Source organism: Olea europaea, chromosome 18 (assembly GCF_002742605.1).
Source record: "Olea europaea var. sylvestris chromosome 18, O_europaea_v1, whole genome shotgun sequence".
Classification (NCBI taxonomy): domain Eukaryota; kingdom Viridiplantae; phylum Streptophyta; class Magnoliopsida; order Lamiales; family Oleaceae; genus Olea; species Olea europaea.
The window spans coordinates 193,865-200,082 of record NC_036254.1 but is presented as its reverse complement, the minus strand read 5'-3'; positions in this window follow the sequence as shown (position 1 = coordinate 200,082).

Sequence of the window (6,218 nt, the reverse complement as noted above, 5' to 3'; positions counted from 1 at the left end):
TAGGGTTGGGTTTAACCTGCCTTCTTTCCGTATACCTTACTAAGTGATAGTCCTTAAGAGAAGTATCCTCTATAGGATCAACCTGATTTTCAGATTTAGGTTGAGTTTGAGGTTGGATTTCTTCAACTTCAGCTTCATCAGGTTCCCCTTCTTCTTCATAAGGTGTGGGATTATTAGTTCCAATATTGTCAGGTTGAGTATCGATTAATCTGATCAGCATTACCTTACTTTCAATTGTGTTATTATCTGGTTTAGCAGTAGTGTTAGATTTTGGTTTTAAGCATGACATCTCTGATTCATTAAACTTCACAATTCTGTTGCTAATGATTTTTATGCTCTAAACCCCTAATACCCATAGCCTATAACCTTTTACATCTTCAGGGTAAATCGACATAATACATTTTGTTGCCCTAGGGTCTAACTTTCCTTCAACTTGATGTGCATAGGCAGCACACCCAAATACCCTGATATTTGGCAGAATTGGTTTTTTGCTAGACCATAATTCCTGCAATAGTTTAAATCCAATGGAACTTGAAGGTGATCTATTAATCAAATATGCAGTTGTACACACTGGTTCAGCCAATAACCCTTTTGCAAGTTGAACTGATCAGCATGCATCTAACCATATTCATTCTTTCTGCCATCCCATTTCGTTGGGGGTATTTTTAACAGTCCTATGTCTTAAGATACCTTACTGTTTGCAAAAGTTTTCAAAGTCATAATTACAGAATTCTAGGCCATTGTTTGTCCTTAAGATTCTTAATAAATAGTTGGTCCATTTTCAACCATATTCTGAATTTTTGAAAGGTATCTAACTTAGCCTTTAAGGGAAAGATCCACACTTTTCTAGAATATTTATCAACAATAGATAGAAAATATCTATTACTACGAAAAGTGGGGTGACTTTCAAGCCCCCATAAGTCAGCATGGACATAATCTAAGGGTTTCTTGGTATGATGTGAACCTGTTTCAGAGCTTACCCCGTGAGATTTTCCAAAAACACAGGTTTCACAAAATTCTAGTGTTTCAACTAAATCTTTCTCAAGTAACTTTTGATTACTTAAAGATTTTAACCCTTTATTTCCAATATGTCCCATTCTTTTGTGCCACAATTCAGTTTTATTCTCAATAATAGTGAGTAGACCGGAATCAGGAACAGTAATTGTTTTTCCTTCAAGGTTGTATAACCCATTTCTTTTGGGTCCTTTTATCACAACTGGTGAACCTTTCATTATTTTAATACTTTGTTGTCAGACTTGAAGGTATGTCCATCTTCAAGAATCCCTAAGAATATTAGGTTTCTTTTCATATTAGTGACGTATCTTACATTTAATATTAGCCTGACAGTACCATCATACATCTTTATGGCAATGTCTCCAATTCCAACAACAGTCTGTGAATTATTATCTCTCATGTACACTTTCCTCAGTTCAATTTCTTTGTAGTTATAGAGCCAGTCTTTTATAGGACACATGTGGAAGGTACATCCTGAGTCAAATATCCAATCTTTATTAACTTCCTCACTTGATACAGTCATAACATAGAGACTGTCAACTCCAGCTTCCATAGTATTATTATTTAACTCCCCATTATTCAGATCTCTTGGTTTCTTCTTTAGTTCGTGTTGTAAAATCTTGTTTCGCAAGTGTACGAACCGTAACAAGTAATAGTGGACTTAAGAGTCCGGATTGTCGATCCTATAAAGACTATTTTCTAGTACTTAATTCAATTTTCCTTTAACTACTATTTAATGAAAACAAATTAAAAGTTATAGTGATTTGAGTTTAAATCTTAATTCTAGACAATAAATAAATTCTCATACAATTGTTTGTAAGATCAAATAATTAGAGGTCGTTAGGGCAGAATAATTTCACCTATTGATTAGCTTTGCATCTCAAATTAAGACTCAATTCTAATGTAGTGTTCGGTTAAATTCTCCTATTGTATTCAATTTACCCCTCTTGAGTTCTGAGTGAGCCTATTCAACTAATTAAATTCCATATCTCTATGCAAATTTAACTTAGTTAAACGATTTATTTGTCCTAGAAATTCAATTATGACCGGAATAAACGGCATATGTATCTCTACTCATTATACCAATGTACTGAATTTTATTATATGGTTTAAATCCTAAACTCATATCTCTATTCCTAAAGGATTTACAAAATTCATCAAATTATTAATAAGATAATTTAATGCAATCAATCCATAGCAAAAATCAACACATGGAAGAATTAAAAATCAAGAATCTTAATAAGAAAATTTAAAGGATCTCAAATGGGTTACATTATTCGCCCTAACAATGGATTTAGCTACGCATAATTAAAGAAGAGCAACAACAAATTGTCTTAGAGTACATCACCAAATTTGAATAAGAGTATGTAGAAGAAAAAGTGGATCTTGCACCAAGAATTCCTCCTTCTTCCAATTTATGCTTCACACGATGAATTTGACGTTGTCTTCTCCCTTTGAATCTCTCTCTCGCTTTTTCTCAAAAAGTGTTTTTGCCTCTAGAATATGTGGAACCCCTCAAGGTCTCATAAAAAACGTATTCATAGGTCCTTTGCCATGCGGGAATAATAGGTTTCTTGCATGGGCTCCAAAACGGATCAAGAATTTGCGACCTAGCTATCATGTGCACGGCGCGCCAAGGCTATGGCACCACAGCACCACTCTTTTGTATCTCAGCGCCGCGGTGCCGAGACTTGGGCAAGTGGCAGGCGCCACAACGCCCTGAATGTGGTATCGCGGCTCCCACACTCTGGTTCTTCTTGATTTCTTACGTTTTGGTGCCATCCATCCCATCTTAGCTTTGTCTATTTTGCCCTTGTTTCACAACTTCTTTTCCATCCATGCCACTAACTTCAATTTAATGATCTTTCTTCGTATCCTTCACCATCTCGACACACCTACAAAACAACATGAATACACACATTAAAAATGTTCTATACTCATGAATTCTAGCTTAAAATCAGGTTAAAATTTACATAAACTCGTTAGTCAAACACACTCGTCAAATACCCCCAACTTAACCATTTGCTAGTCCTGGAGCAAACACAGAAAAGAAAAGGAGACCAACTAAAGACACAAATAATGATTCGGTCAGATGGCTCGTCTCTTGGCTCAGTATTGAGAACATTATGTCACATTCGTGAATGGTTTCTAGATCGCAGTGCAAGAGCCAACTATTCACTTATGCTATGCAAAACAGTTGTGTGTGTGAGAGAGATCAAGTGCAACGCTGTACATTTACAAGTTAGTTCACTTCCCAATCCTTTGTGGTCAATTCTTTCCTTTCTTCACTCGTAAGATTCACACACCCCCCAAACTTATTTTCTTCTACTCTCTCACCATGGTGTGGTTCTAAGGTTTTAATTTTACTTGCCAATGGTTGAGCTCTACCGGTGATGTCAATAACTTATTCATGTCATGATTCTTCTCAATTTTGAATGTTTCAACAGTCTAGTTTATATCAAGTGATTCAAACTTGCTAGATATCTTTGACCCCAAATTCAGTTCTCTTGTGTTTTAACTTGTATACGAACACTTTTCTAACATTTTTTTTTTGTGTACATCACCCTTTTTTCCTCTTATTGACCCCTATAGCAAGTGTTAAGTCGGTAACTCCCAAGTCAGACAACTTTAGGGCACCAGGTTTCGAGAGACACTTACGGACTTAATAACTCGAGTAAAAAAGGTGCAGGTATGAGGTTTAGCTTAGAAGTGCAATGCTTCCTTTCTATAAGATGAAGCGTAATTTATAAGTGATAGATCTCTAGCTTGTGGTCATCACTAAGCTTATACCAGAAAGTTAAATACATTCTACACAAATTTGTAACATGCACGGAAGCATCACAAGCTTAAATTACTTCTTTCACCGGGTCGAACGTCCCAACTCATTAAACAAGTGGTGAAAAGGTGTTGTAAATCATGGGGTACAAAGTCAAATACCTAAGTTATCAATTGAGCAGATGCATATGAACCATCATGTGCCTGTACAGCGCTAAACTTAATACTCGTGCATAAATATTACATTGCTTCACATAAATAAGTAAAAACCCAACTCAAGCATATAAATCTTCCATCGTCCACAAACTAACACATGCTCTCAAATATAATCATCATGGCGGACAACACCATCAGACTCACACAAGCACGTAACATATACAGATATAAATTTTTTTTCACACATTCATATGCAAGAAAATAATAGACATACATTCACACAAAAAAAAAAATCGATAGCTAGTAACCCAAATGATTACCCCCCAAACTTAAACCATACATTGTCCACAATGTAAAGAAAATGAGAGTCAAAGGAAGAGTGAGACTTCTATAAAATCATCTGTGGGTGCCCTTGCCATCATCCCGTTGAGAGAGATCTGGGCTGGCTGGATATGGTGGATATGTTGGCTGTGTCGGAAATGATAAGTTGGGATAGGCGGACGCTATAATAGAAAAGAACTCATTTTTGTATTGAAATTGGGTATGCATGGAATTCTGTAATTGCTGATACTGATCGGTCATAGAGGATTGCAACTGTGCTAAATGCTGCTGAAGTCCATCATATTGTTCTTGACTTCGTGTTTCCAGTTCAGCATGTCTTTGGGTCAGCTGTAGCTGCAAAGCCTCAATTCGCCCAGTAATGTCATCGGTGTTGGAACTAGCAGGTGGCGGAGGACTAGGTCGAGATGGCTGTGCCTCAGTACCCTGAATGTGAGCAATTGCAAAGATTTGCTTGGAAGAGAATTGCTAAATCAGCTTCTTAGTCACGGCGGGTTTAGAGTGAACTATCTCCTCAGTTGGAGCAGCTGGAATTCCACCCCTTCTACAAAGGGCATAGATTAAGGATGGATAGCCTAAATCGACAGTTGTAGTTCCTCTCAGTGATCACAGGAAGTTGTTTTGAATAACTGTGCCCACATCAACGCTGAGGCCTCGCTGAATAATAAAATTTAGTAATGCCCGATTCTTGGTCACTGATATTACTGGTGGGCAAAAGTATACCACATATGAAATAGTACCATACCTTACATTCAGGGAACATAACTACAGCTGGAAAGTTGGTGACATCGGAGCTGGGTCATTTCCAAGAGACATCAGGGTGGGCCAACTCTCTAATTATAACTTCCGGACCAATAGCCCTTTCATCACACAATCGTGAGAAATCATCATCTTCTATATCTAGCAATCCATAGTACTGATTAATTGTGGTATTGTCAAAATGGATCCATTTTCCTCCAACATAGATTTTCAGGTCCTGGTGTTCCTTAGTTTGAATAAAATTCCTGCACCACTGGTATTAGTCCTGGTTGTGGTTGCTTTGTGAAATGCTCCCATTTTCGGCCCTCAATTTGTGCCTGTATACAAGGTTCCAAATCATCGAATCCCCACTTTGGAATATAGTTCTTGTGTACAACCAGTTCATGGTATCTGCGTTCCGCTTCCTTACTCACAAATCTGCTTGTGTCAAAAGTGCTTGATGAGGATGCCGAGGCCTTCGATTTCTTCTCTGGTGGCATTGTGTACCGTAATAACCAAACACCTCGAACCACTTAAATCTACACTAAGGTACTGAAATGACATGAAACACGGGTAAAGTGTACAATTGGTGCCCATAAGGAAATAAGTCATTGGAACATTTCATCAAACACCTTACATACAAAGTATAGTTCACATCGTCATATATGCAATCACAAACCCTAATTGTTACGGTAACAACATTCACCATAACCCACTAAAAATTTCAAATATCAAACAAATGTTGTGATGCATTAAGCTTAAATGACCATTACAAACTAAAGCATATATGAATACAAACCTTGAAACTTGTGGCAAGTCCAAAATCTTGGTGAAATGTAAAGAGATGTACTTAAGATATGAAGTAGGGAGGAAATTGTGTGTTAAAAAATATAAGTGAAATATAGACTAAGGGGGAGATGGAGGGAGAGAGAGTTAGGGTGAAATTGAGTTGGGGAAAAATTTAAAATGGAAGGAGAGGTGAGTGAGTAATATATAAATACAATAACTAAAAATTTAAAAATAAAATAAAATAAAATAGAATGGGGGGGGGTGGTTGGCACTCGGCTAGCCGCCGCAACGCCTTTAAATGGTTCGTTGCCTAATGTATAATAGCACTTGATCTCCCACTCTAAAAATTCGTTGCCTGATGTTCTTGTCATGCCATTGCTTTGTCCTTTCCTTATAGATGGATGCAT